General features: G+C 50.6%; 1 protein-coding gene and 1 long non-coding RNA gene across 19 annotated transcripts in view; one reads left to right on the top strand and one right to left on the bottom strand.

Annotated features, from left to right (window-relative positions):
- The window catches only part of RAD51B (RAD51 paralog B), a 790,317-nt gene that overhangs the window by 182,901 nt on the left and 594,129 nt on the right, over nucleotides 1-13,287 (bottom strand). The window lies entirely within an intron of this gene.
- On the top strand, nucleotides 1,563-7,669 carry LOC146401816 (uncharacterized). Its single transcript, XR_014811040.1, has 2 exons — nucleotides 1,563-2,707; nucleotides 4,920-7,669. It is a non-coding gene; the product is annotated as an uncharacterized LOC146401816 (long non-coding RNA).

Genomic DNA, 13,287 nt, shown 5'->3' with positions numbered 1-13,287 from the left:
GATCCAGCCTAGAAGAGGCCCCTAGAATGTTCCCTGGGAGCTACCGCCATCCAGCCAGAGAAGAAGCGCCTTAGAGGCGTCCACACTGGGCCCTGTTCCTCCCTGAATGAGGCTTCTTGCTGTTTCTCAGTTGCCAGGGAGGAGGTGGCTGCAAGGAAACCCTAGAATAGGCACCGCAGAGGCCAACACACTTTAAGCTTCGGATGCTCACAGGGGCCAGGCTTCCCACAAAGCCCCATGTTCTGCTCAGCACTTTGAGCAGACGTGTTGGCCTGTTTGTTCTTTCAGAAGCCGGGAGTGACTTGTTTCTGAAAGGTAGGCACTCCTCAGGTGGGTGGTCTTTGCATTTTCTGCATGCTTTGAGTCCCTTCCTCTTCTTTTCAGGACCACTGAGGGGTTTCGCATTCCCCTCTCCCAGCAGTGCTGCTTGGGGGTTTGGCTGCACAGCGCATCTGCGCTGGGTTTTCCCACAGGCCCCTGCAGAGGCAGCCCCGTTGTCTGCAGAAAGCCCTGGGGGGGCCCGTCGGGGGAGCGGGGCTGCAGCTGTGGGCCCCCGCCCTTCTGCAGCAGGCTTTGATCAGGTTTTGTGGGGGCTGCGTGCAGCCTGACCTCCCATCTCCAGCGTCTCTCAGGTGGAAAGTTCTGTTCAGCCTGTCTGTGGCTTCAAAGGCTCTCCCTCCTTCGGGCTGGGACGAGACTGATAATGGTTCTCATTTTGTTGTCGTCTGATCTCCCAGCAGCCCCCGTCTCTCCATTGACAGGCTTCTGCTTGTTTGCCTGGGCTGCTGTGGCCGGGCTCAAACCACCTTTCTGGTTGAGGAAGCACATTGACATCCTCTTCCATGGAGGCGCCTTTGATGGCTCAGACATGGCCTCCAGCCCAGACAAAGGTGACCAGGCCACGACAGCTGGGCACCTGGCAAATCAGACTCTGGGCACTGGGCAGGGCAGGCGTCTGAGAGGCCAAGGACTCTCTGAGCCTGTGCATCGGAGAGGAGGAACCCTCAGCGCCTCCCTGCCTGCCTCTGCGGTTGGAGCTGCAGGAAGGCCATGCTTTCTGCTCCAGTTCCCGGCAGGAATCCGGCTGGGGGGCCTGAAGGCACACACCGCCCCATGAACCTGGGCAGAGCATAGGAAAAAGGCCACGGACCCGAAGTTGAGCTGTTCACAGAGAACTTGAGCTATTCACTGTCTTGAGCCCTAGGCACCAAGCCAGCCAAAGTCGGGAAGTTCCTTTTGTGGCCTATTCTTTCCAAGTGTTGTGCCCTTACCGCCTCAGTTCTCAGCCTGGGGGGTAAACAACAGCTAAGGCAGCCACTCCAGAGTCCACTTCCGGCTCCCACCCCACACTGCTTCCAACCTTGTGCTCCGGCCTGAGTGAAAGGACCAGGGCTGGCGACCACGACGGGTGTCAGCATGTTTCAGATGGAGCCCTGCCTCACCAGAGGGCCATGCGCCTGGCCACGCGGTTGGGGTTAGGCTGCACATGGCCCTTCGGTTTCCTCATATTTAACATGAGGGTGGCCAAGGGCAACAGGAGCGGTCAGGAGAGCATCCTTCTTCCCCAGCCTGATAGCACAGTGCTCTTCCTTCCTTTTGATCGTACTCAAAACAACTCCTGCACTAGAACAATGAGCCCGGGAGGAGGCCAGAGGGAATTTATTATGCGGCTGTCCTGGGGCTCGGCCTTGCCTGCCTTTATCTCACACAGAGGTCTGCGTGGGAGGAAGTCTGGCAGGCCCCGGGGTCATCTCTGCCCCAGCTCTCCCTCCAATACAGAGCACTGGAAGGATGAGGAAGCAGCGGCCACGTTAGCCAGGCCTGGCCTAAGCCACAGCCAGCGGGGGGGGATCAGCCCAGATCTCCTAAAACTCTGATGGGGACTCTGTGAAAGGCAGGGGGACTCCCGGCATGGAGAGCCCGCCCAAGTCTAGCCAGCCTGCTTAGGACAGGCCTTTCTGGAGCCCTTCTCTTGGTCTGTTTCCTCTCTTCTTGGTCCTGGCTGTGGTTGGGGGGAGGGAGCTCTGTGGATGTGTCCTCTGTGTGTGGACTGTCCAGGATTCTCACTCGGCGGAAGCCACTTGGTTAGGAGTTTTGCCTACCCCTCCAACTTGGGGAGAGAGGAGAAAGGCTTGGGGCCTTGGGGCCTTGGGGCCGAGATGGGTCTCAGTTGTGACTAGATTTCCCCAGAAGTTGGATGTTTTGCTGTCCCTCTGCTGTGAGCAGGGTCTAACCTGGTCCTCTCAGCAACTTTAATCTCAGTTAATCTGTCATCCAACTTTAGTGGCAGTGCTGCTAATACACAAAAATCCACTTTTGCCATCCAGCCAGGCGCTGTGGGATGCTGTGGGACTCTGGGTCCACCATCTTTGTGAGGCTTGAACCTTCTGTAATTCTGTGGATTGAGTAAAGATAGACCTGGGCTCATTGGCTGAATGACCTTGAACAGGCTACAGGACCTCTCGGAACCTCAGCCTCCTCATCTGTGGAATGGGGATGTGAGTACTAACCTTGTAGGATTATTCTGAGGATCAAGGGAGATAATGTCCATAAACACATCTAGTATGTATTAAACCTTCTAGAAGTAGTGAGGTCATTACTAGTCCCACCGTTTAAAACAGGGGGGAGGAGTTTCCGTCGTGGCGCAGTGGTTAACAAGTCCGACTAGGACCCAGGAGGTTGCGGGTTCCATCCCTGGCCTTGCTCAGTGGGTTAAGGATCCGGCATTGCCGTGAGCTGTGGTGTAGGTCACAGACGCAGCTCGGATCCTGTGTTGCTGTGGCTGTGGCTGTGGCGTAGGCCAGCATCTACAGCTCTGATAAGACCCCTAGCCTGAGAACCTTCATGTGCCACGGGTGCAGCCATAGAAAGGACAAAATAAAATAAAATAAAATAAAATAAAATAAAATAAAATAGGCGGGAGTGTCTGATCTGACCCCAGACTCTGAGTAGCCGCCTTGAGTGAGCCGTGAGCCCTGCTCTCAGCCAGGAGGATCAAGCATGTGAGGGACACTGGAGGAAAGAGACCCACAGCGCAAAGTTAAGGAAGTTCACCTGGGACACCAGCAGCAGATCCAGGAATGAACTTGGTTTTCGAGACCACCAGATCCTCCCACCCTCCAGTCCCCCCACCTCTCTCTGTGCAACAAGTCTGTATCTGTCTCCTGGGGCTGCTACAACAAATTATCATAAGCTGAGGGGCTTAAGCAACAGAAATTTATTCTTTTGGAAGCCAGAAGTCCAAAGTCAAGGTATCAGCAGGGCCATGCTTCCCCCAGAAGGCTCTAGGGAAGGATGTCTCCCTGCCTCTGCCAGCTTCTGGGGGCTCCAGATGTTCTTGGGCTTGCGGCAGCATCACTCCGGTCTCTGCCTCTGGGGCCACACGGCCTTCTCTTCTTGTATCTCTCCTCTGTGCGTTTCTTCTAAGGACACCTGTCCTTGGATTTAGAGCCCCTCTGGGGGAATCCGAGATGAACTCATCTCAAGATCTGCAACTCAATTTCATGTGCAAAGACCCTTTTTACAAAGGAGGTCACACCCACAGATTCCAGGGATTAGGGCGTGCGTGTATCTTTTTTTCTGGGGAGTCACCGTTTAGCCCACCACACCCACCCACCCTGCAAAATGCCCTGTTGGTTTATGACTCAAAAGGTAAGAATTCTCGCCTGTGGCTGGGGAGGAGGAACCCTCCTCTCCAGGCTGACATCACTGGTGCTCCACTTGGCCCCCCAAAGGGAGTGGGGTCTATTTTCAAAAGCTAATCTGGCTGTTCATTCTTTACTCGCTAGCAGGGGGTGAGGACAAGTTCCTCCTGTCCTGTGAAAAGCTGAGACCCCCTTACATCCAGGGGCAGGGCTCAATGCAGAGCGGTGTCCTGGGGCCTCCTGCTCTTGGCGGGATACGTTAGGGTGTCCAGCCCATTGTGCCTCTGAGGCTCGTGAGCACGTGGGAAGACCTGCTTCCAAGTGGTGTGGGGCGTCTCCTTCCTGCCAAGCCCCACAGGAAGCCCTCACTCTCTGGGCGCTTGGCCCCTCATCTTCCCTTTGTCATTCTCCCAAGGCTCCACACTCACAGACAACACCCGGGAGACCCTACTCCTCTCTTTCCTCAGAGGCCTCCTCGGGCCTCGATCCCCCACCCCACCTCCCCACTTCCTCTCCAGACCCTTGTTCGGCCCTAAAGGTCTGTGTCTGATAGAAAGGGCACTGTCTCAGGGGTTTCCCAGCCCTCTCGGGAAGGCCGTCCCCCCAGATGGCGGGGACTTCAGCTGTGAGACTGAGAGGGAAGAACAATTACCATACAAGAGTAATTTTTATTCTTCCAGTCAAATAATACTGCTATGAAGATGTAACACAAGCCTTGGTTCCTTCCAGGAGGGGTCAAGAGAGAAATCAGTCGTGTGTCCTTTCCCTGCAAAGAGTCTAACTGGGCAGGGCTCTCTTGATGGCCTTGCCTTTCCCCTCAACAGCTACTGTTAATAAATTTGCTCTTGCAGCTTTGTCTTTAAAGGTGTTCCTCTGTTTCTGGCTCATAGATGTTGATGAGTGTAGCGTTCAGTGTTCACAAAAGCGGGCGTTTGAAACACTGAGTCACAAGCCAACAGAGTCCTGCACATTTACTGGAATCTGGCCAAGGGTGGAAAGGTCACTGTGACCCTACAGTCTTGAGAATAAAGTAGGAGTGAAGATAAACTAGAAAGAAGACACAGTAGACAATGAAATTCTTTTTTTTTTTTTTTTTTTTTTTTAATAGGGCCGAAGATGTGGCATATGGAGGTTCCCAGGCTAGGGGTGGAATCAGAGCTACAGCTGCTGGCCTACACCACAGCTCACAGCAATGCCGGATCCTTAACCCACTGAATGAGGCTAGGGATTGAACCCGCATCCTCATGGATCCTAGTTCAGTTCCTTACTGCTCAGTGGCAATGGGAATTCCCGATAATGAACTTCTTTGGTGCATTCCTTGCTTAGGTGAGGAGAGAAGGGCAAGGAGACAGGTAAAGCCTGCTACTTTCTGAACCATCCTTCAGCTTATCTGCAAGGGCTCCCCTTTCTCCCCTTACCCTGTCCACAGGTGTGTGCAAAATTGTTTCTTTGCATAGAGGCTGTGAGTTCTGTCTACATGACACATGGCCCTTTAGAGCTAGAAGGGCTTTGTCGTCCTTTAGAATGTGACTCTGAGAAGGATAAATCAGACCTGTGCTGGTGGGAACGTAAAATGGTTCAGCCACTGTGAGAAACGGTGTGGCAGTTCCTCAAAAAGTTAAGCAAAGAAGTAGTAATCCAGAAATACCACTCCTAGATATCTACACAAACAACTGAAAACAAGTATTCAAATAAATACATGGAGTTGTGATAACAAGCCCGACTAGTATCCATGAGGATGTGTGTTGGATCTCTTACCTCGTTCAGTGGGTTAAGGAGCCAGCATTGCCATGAGCTGTGGTGTAGGTCGCAGATGCGGCTTAGATCCTGCATTGCTGTGGCTGTGGTATAGATCAGTAGCTGTAGCTCTGATTCAACCCCTAGCCTGGGAGCCTCCATGTGCTGCAGGTGTGACCCTGAAAAGCAAAATGAAGGAATGAAAATGAATAAATAAGAAAACGAATGTACCCACAGATCCAAAGCAGCACTACCCACCACAGCCAAAAGTGGAATGGAATATGCTTTGGCCCTAAAATGGAATGAAGTACTGATACAAGCTACAATGTGGAGGAACCTCAAAAAATGTGCTAGTGAAAGATGCCAGACACCAAAGGTCACATATAGCATGATTCCATGGATATGATATACCCAGAAGAGGTGTCTCCAGAGAGATGGGAGAGATTGGTAGTTTCTAGGAGCCGAGAGGAGGGGTGAGTGGGGAGCTGCCTAATGGGTCTGGGGTTTCCCCTTGGGGTGATGGAAATGTTTGAAACTAGACGGAGGTGGCGGTTGCACACAACATTTTAAGTGTACTGATTGCCACTTATTTGTACTTTCAAATGGTTATGGCATGTGAATTTCACCTTGATAACAATGAAAAATGTGGGAAACGAGAACACGAAAACCCTTACACTGACCTCTGTGTTCCCAGCACACAGTCCAGCCCCTGCTCGCATTCTCACTTGACATTTCCTTCCTGGGCAGACCTGGGTGCCTGTGCGCAATGCCAGGGCACCCAGTCGGCTTATGGCACCGGTTACTGTCAGACTTACTCTTGATCCCACTTCTCAGACACACCTCCTAAGATTCCATGACTAAAGCTGAGTCTACACAGTAGCCACCAAACGTTTTGGCAGAGAACAATGGGTGTGGGTGAGAACACCTTAGCAGCCAGGCTGTTGTTTCCCAATATTTGGGTTTTGTGGCGGTGAAAGGGATTTTCTAAGCAAGATGAATGGGTCTGTACATTCCCCTGGTCTTTAAGAATTTTTACAGGCTCCAAGAAGAAAACACAGGTGGCGGGACACCTAGAGAACCACAGTTAAGGCCTGCATAAAGCTCATCCAGGCTCTCTTTGAAACTGTTGTTTGTTGAAGTTATGAAGTTAGAAAGTTCATGCCCCTTATTATATTTGCTCCACATTGGAAACCTACAAAGAGATCTTACACTTGTGTGCTTTCAGAACAGAGAAGGTTTGGGACTTAGAGGAAAAAGTGTCTATCAGGAGAACTGGGGGCCTGGGACTTCTCTGTGTTAACGGGGGCAGAAAGTTGTAAGCTTGATGCCTGAGCTGTCATTCATTCATGCCCTCACTTACGCACTCAGCATGGGCTGCCCTGGGCCAGCAGCTAATGCACTAGGCCACTGGCTAGAGCAGCCAGAGGAGACCCCGTCCCTGGCCTTGATGCATTTGTAGCACAGTGAGAGAGTGGGCTGGGTCTATCAGGAATGTCATGGGTACACTACAAGCGCTCAGAGGCAGACAGCCAGGGGAGCACCAGGAGTCCCTGCCCAGGGTGATGGGAAAGCCCCCGCCCTCTGCTCCCTGCCAAGTTGGTGACATCTGAGATCCCAGAGTTAAAAGAAGATTGAAAAAGGGGCTGAGCATTTCAGGCAGGTAAGCGCAGCATCCGCACGGATCCAAAGCCATGAGAACAGGTGGCTTGTCTGGAGACCATGGCATTGGGAAGGCGGGGGAGGGCTGGGAGGGGGCTGTCCTGGCAAATCAGGGCCAGGCTAGGAAGAGCCTTGCCTTGGACCCAATGCTTTCTGCTGACTTTTTCCTCTTGACAAGGACAGCCAAACAGTTATCATCAATCATTTCCTTTAGTCCTCTCAATAGCCCCTTTAATAGATCACCGCAGTGAAGCTCAAAAATTTAAGTGATTACCCCAAAGGGGGCCACATACATCACTGGAATGCATAAAGTAGAAGGAATGCATGGCATGGCTGAGAGATGGGGAGGAGGATGGGTTCAGGACTGCACCGGTAATATTTCATCTCTTAGGCTGGATGTGGGTCAAGGTTGTTCTTTATGAATTTCTGTAGGTGCAAATTTTTCCTAATAACTTTTCAAGCCCCTGGACTGGTGCATCAGGGTGGCATCTCTGTTGGAAAGCTTGCCAAGCATGGCAGCTAAGGAGCTCTTGCAAGCACAAGAGCTGCCCTTTAATGTTCCAAAGCCTGCTGAGCTTCCCACTGTGCGGCATGTAAGTTGCGGTGTTTTTATTCCCTTTGCCAAGGTCTTCGTGGCAACGCTTGTACAGAAAAAGACGGACAGAGAGGTCTGACCCTCTTGGCCCCTTGGCAGATGGTTCCTGGAACTGAATGTTTCCCAACTTAGGGAGGCACAAGCAATGAGCCTTAAGCTTCACTGTGTGTCCTCAGGGATGGCTTCGATGCTGCTTGATGGCCTGTGCTCTGAGTCCTTTTTCAAGTGAATTTCCCTTCAGTTACACTGTTTGCTTTTCCTGCGGAGCATCCTGCCCCCCTCCAGCGAGGTCCCAAGGAGGAGACCCAGCCCCTGCCTTCCTGGTGTGCACAGCTTAGAACAAGAGCCCTCTGCCCATCGGACATCCTTACCATTTCCAGCTATTGAGTGTAATCAGGTGTGCCAGGATCTGATTTCAAAGCCCAAAGCAAAGGGACTCAGAGGAATCCCCTCTCCCTACTGCTCTGGCGGGAGACAAAGGGGACTGAACAAACAGGATGTGCTGAGAGCTGCACAGACAGGCAGGCAGCAAGACGGGCGTGCGGGAGGCAGGGCTGGGAGAGATGGCCTGGGAGGTGGGGCCGTGGCATGGGTGGTAAGCCATGCCTAAGAGAAATAAGCAGCCAGACAAGAAGAGCAGACACCCTGATTCCTCCGACAGCCTCTCTGGAAGGTTCTAGATAGACAGTCACACTCTTCCAGGGTCCAAGAAGTTACAGATCCCCTGCCCTGCTACACGATCCTGACTCTGGCCTTTCACCTTGTAGAGAACGTTGATGTTTTTAAAGATTGCAGAGCCCGTGCCATGCCTTGTGGGGCAGGAGAGGAGTGGTCCTCAGGGAGTCAGGACTGATGTGGGGTGCAATCAGGGAAGCCCCACTGCTTGCAGCCCTGTGTTTGGGTCCTGGTGAATCTGTTGGTTTCTGTCCCTGTTTCCCTGTTTTATCCCAGACTCCGATTGCTGGGCTTGGTTACTGACATTTCGTAAACTCTCTCGATCATTCACTTGAAAGAGTCCAAAGTCATTCCAGAGAAAACAATCCTACTTAGGAGCATGTGGGCCCCGGGAAGATTTTAGTGCTTTCTCCTCTACTTCCTATGGTCTCCATTTTTATATGGGAGAAATCAGATATGGAAATAAATGTCCATCAAGACCAAGGGTAGGAAACAACTTACACTGGGAGAAGAGGTGACCCCAGGGGTATGCTCTTGTCCCCTCATTGAGGGCAGAATTTAGCGGTATCTGCCTCCATCCCGGGGACCACCTTTCACAGATGTCATCACTGGTGGCGTCAACCAAGCGGGGCTTGGACTATTGCCTGCAGGCACTTCTGGTGTTTACAGTTCCTGGGGGATGTGCCTGGCGTTTTCTGGATGAGGCAGGCAGGACAAATGTCCTCCAGTGCACAGGACAGTCCCAAGCAGCTGAAGGACCACTCCAGCCTTTTACTAACAGCTGGCATGCTGCATTTCAGCAATGGCTAAGACAGAAAAACCCAACAAAGAGTGGGTGCATGGAGAGAAAGCACAGTGAACATGATCATTATAAATACTTTCTGTTTTTGTAAGGAGATGACATGATTGAAGCTTTTCCTTAGTGTGGCCAGAGTGGAAACTGAGTGGGGGGTCCTTGGGGGAATTCTAGCAACGTTAAATGAACTAATGAGGGCTGTGTTTCTGGAAGGGGGAGGAAACCAGCAGATACCGTCCAGATTTTTCTTGAAGAGTGATTGGAAATCCATCCTTCTACTCATGAGCAAATGACCCACCAAAAGCATTTGAAATCTAGGGAGGTTTTGAGCACAAACTTGCACTGTCTCTCAGAACTTGATACATGCTTCAAGATGAACCAGTCCTAACACTACAGCTACCAGGCCAGGGTTGGGGGTGGGGGGGGGGCGATGGGAAAGGTAAGCCCATTCATCAAAAAGGGGCAGGAGACTCCTCCAGGTAAGCTAATTGTACAAGGGGAGGATGCAGGCCCAGGTGGAAAAGAGAAAGCCAAGAAAAAAAGAAAAAAAATCACCCCTCCCCTCATTCCCCGGTGTGGCCCAGAGACAGGGTCTACTTAGAATTCTCTCTCGGGACCAGGGTGGCTGGAGTTTGTCTGTGTAGAACTGAGATCCTCACTCTCCCATGCACTAGTCATGTGACAGGAACCTGAGCCTGAACTTCGGTCCCTCATGTGTTAAGATGGGGCTAATAGTACCAGTCCCAGAGGGTGATTAGGGAAATCAGTGAGCATGTATGGAGCATCTTCTACATGCCAGGCCTGGTATGAGGTACCAGAGAGACGAAGGGGAGAAGGCTGGCACTTTTGCAAGCCCATGTAATGTAGTGAGCTAGGTGCATGCAGTAGCTACTCAACGAATGTCCTTAAAATGTGTTTTCCCGTCTGAAATCCTCACAGTTATGCTGTATGGAACCCAGAAAGGATGGACAGATAAGGCTTGGTTGAGGGGCAAAGGTAAAGCTTAGCTGGCAAAGGTCTGATCCTAGGATCCCTGCTCCCCTGATCCCACCTCAACCCTTTATCATGGCTACATTTGACACCTGCTTGTACAAACCACTGTGCCAAGGTTGGACCTGACATTACCCAGCATTTTATATCTTCAACACCGGCTTTATACGAGAGGAAAACATCAGCAGTTTTCAAACTTCCTCATCAGAGCAGGAGCTATCCTATGGAGAGTCCACGGCGATGGGTGGGGGAGATTTAGAGCTCATATTCCCTTCAACTGGAGCAGGCTTTCTTGGATCCGCTTTATATCCTGGACCTCTAAGAAAGATCCAGCCCATCTATGGAGGCTCCTCCATGTGCCTGACACCGCTCAAGGTGCTTAGGACACATCGGCGAGAAATCAAAGATGCCTGCCCTCCAGAGCTATATTGCAGCAGGGAAGACCCACGAGGAAGGGTCAACACAATGAGCTATTTATCACGTTGCTTGTGATGAGTGCTTTGGGAAAGTGAAAGTGGAGCGAGGTGGGGATAAGGAGAGTGGGCGGCATTTTAAACTGGGTAGGTCTCTCGGAGGAGGTGGCGTTCTAGCAAAATCTTAGCAGTGAGTCCGGCCAATGTCTGGGGATTGGAGGTGTGGCTATCAGCTACAGGACTATCTGGGGGAAAATGTTCCAACAAAGAGTTCAGAGGTTCAAAGGCCCCGGGGGGGAAGGGCGCCTGGTGATAGGAGTTAGAGCCTGGAGACAGGTGAGCAAGGGAAGAGTCACGAGATGGGACAGCAGGTCTGCTTTAAGGAGAGGGGTGGGACTTTGCTTTCAGTCTGAATGAAAAGGGAGTCACTTGAGGATTCTGAGCAGAGCAATAGCATGATTTGATTTGGCTTAAAACTGGAGAATGGGTCAAGGCAGTAACTCCAGTTCAGAGCGCAGTGAAGGTTAGAGAACCATCCGTCTGCCCACATGGTCACCCTCATGGGTCCCAAGATTGGATGGATTATTTCGATTCCCATTTTACACATTGGACTCAGGAAGTCATAGGGGTTCACTGAGGTCCCAGAGCTGGAAGGTGGCAGTCTGGAAATGAAAGTCCTATGGCCTCCCCTACATTGGTCTCAGTGGGTTGCTGGCAGCGGGAGCTGTCTGCTCCAGCATCCACATGAATTTCTTGTGTCCTTGAGGAGTGTTTTGGTGCAGAGAAAAGACTATCTAAGACTGTAATAGTTTCCTCTAATCTGCAGGGTATATGTTTTAAGACTCCCAGTGCTTGAACCACAGATAGTACCAAACCCAGTATATAGTATATTTTTTCTTTTCTTATTAAGTAAAAAAAAATTTCATCTTTTCACTTGAAGGAAGCACTTTAGGGCCTCTCTTTGGCATCTTCAAATTGCCAGCATCACTACTCCTGTGCTTTGGGGCCATTATTAAGTAAACGAAGGGTTACTCCAACACAAGCACTGCGATACAGTCAATCTGATAACCCAGAGGGTTACTAGGAGACTAATGGGCGGGTAGCATATGCAGCATGGGTACACGGGACAAAGGGATGATTCACGTCCAGGGCTGGCTGGAGCCGGACAGTGCACGATTTCATCATGCTACTCAGAACGGCATGCAACTTAAAACTTAGGAATTGTTTATTTCTGGAATTTTCCATTTAATATTTTCAGGCCACGGTTGACCGTGGGTAACCGAAACCAGGGAACATGAAACCACGGATAAGGGGGGATGGCTGTACTTTGCTTTTCAAAATTAGTATTTTACTTAAGTTACGCACTGAAGAACCCAGTTTTCCCTTAGGCTTTCAAGTTCACTTACAAATCTTACTTGATTCTCATAATACATCGTCGATGCTCAGTAATGGTTTGGGGTGACATCCTTGCGTTTCAAAGATCCCCTTTCTTGCTTGATGCCTCAGCGATGTGCCCACATTCCACCTAGTACATCGCACCCTGTACATCAGGCAGTAAACACACCAGAAAGGAAGAAGCCCTGCTGGCAGCCTGGGGTGGAGGTAGGCCAGGTATGACTGATGATGAGAAGGGGGGGTGGCTGGGGGTCAAGGCCCGGGGGGCGACTTTCTGCCCAGCCTGTGCTTCTGGGCAGGGGATCAGTGGCAGGAGGTTCAAGAGGCACCTGAATGAAGGAAAAAGGGAAGTGCTTTCCCTTCCCCTGTTCCCTATCTCCCTCCTTACTCTGCAGAAATATTTGTGAGGCAAAGCAGCAGGCTGGTTTTGCTTTCTACCTTCTTGATTAACAGAGGCTGGAGGGGTAGCTTTGCAGCAAAGGGCCCTCCAAGCCTCTCAGGGCTTCTACCAACCACCTCCAGGGTTTAACTGGTTCTTCTAACTCCTCCCCTCTCCCCCCTGCTTCTCAGGACTCCGGCCTTTCCTCCCCTTCCCTCCCCACATTTCTTTGGGCCCCTGGAGTTCTCAGCCCTCCCCCTCCCCGCATTTCCCTCCAGACCCCACGGCTCTTTGTGGCTGAATTCAAGGTTCTCTCAATACAATAAAGCTTTGATGATTTGCCTCCATTGAGGAGAATGTCAGCTTAAATTAATGACGGGTCTGAATAATAGAATTTTAAAGCAAAGTTTAGCTGCTTTCCCGTTGTAAGGCATCCTTTCCAGGGTAGAAGCCTTTGCATTTACACGCAGTAAGAGCCAACGTTGAGAAATGGAGCAATATGTCTTAGAGACCCTTTTAAAGGCTTCAGCAGAAAAGAGCCCTTTATAATTGGCATATACTTTCTTTGACTTGGAGAGTTTCTGCTCCTCAAGCCTTTCATGTTTAGTGACCAACATTTCTTTTCATCGACGTGATTTTACTGGGCTTCTCACAGATCCACTACAGTTTAATTTCCTGAATTTTTTATGGCAGAGACATTTCCACATTGAATGTCTCTTAAGACAGTCTTCATTTTCAATTACGGGAGCCATACATGAAAACGGCTTCTCTGCCAAAAATAATAAAACTTTAAAAATAATAACAAGTGAAAACCTTATAAATAATAAAAGAATTTCTGTGTCTCAGCTTATAATGCCATTTTCATTGACGGTACTAATGAATCATCTATAACAAACTATCGTGCACAAAACCCCCTTCTTTGGGGTCCTATCCAAAGGGGAACCATCTATATCTGATTGAGCCTTGCTTTCTTGCAAAAATGGGGAGCCTCTAAGAGATTTAAA

Source organism: Sus scrofa, chromosome 7, assembly GCF_054392235.1.
Source record: "Sus scrofa isolate SSC_HxYL_T2T_F1_AM1 chromosome 7, Sscrofa_HxYL_maternal_Yorkshire_Landrace_v2.0, whole genome shotgun sequence".
Lineage (NCBI taxonomy): Eukaryota > Metazoa > Chordata > Mammalia > Artiodactyla > Suidae > Sus > Sus scrofa.
The sequence above is the reverse complement of the archived record's forward strand: the minus strand, read 5'-3'. Positions and strand labels throughout refer to the sequence as shown.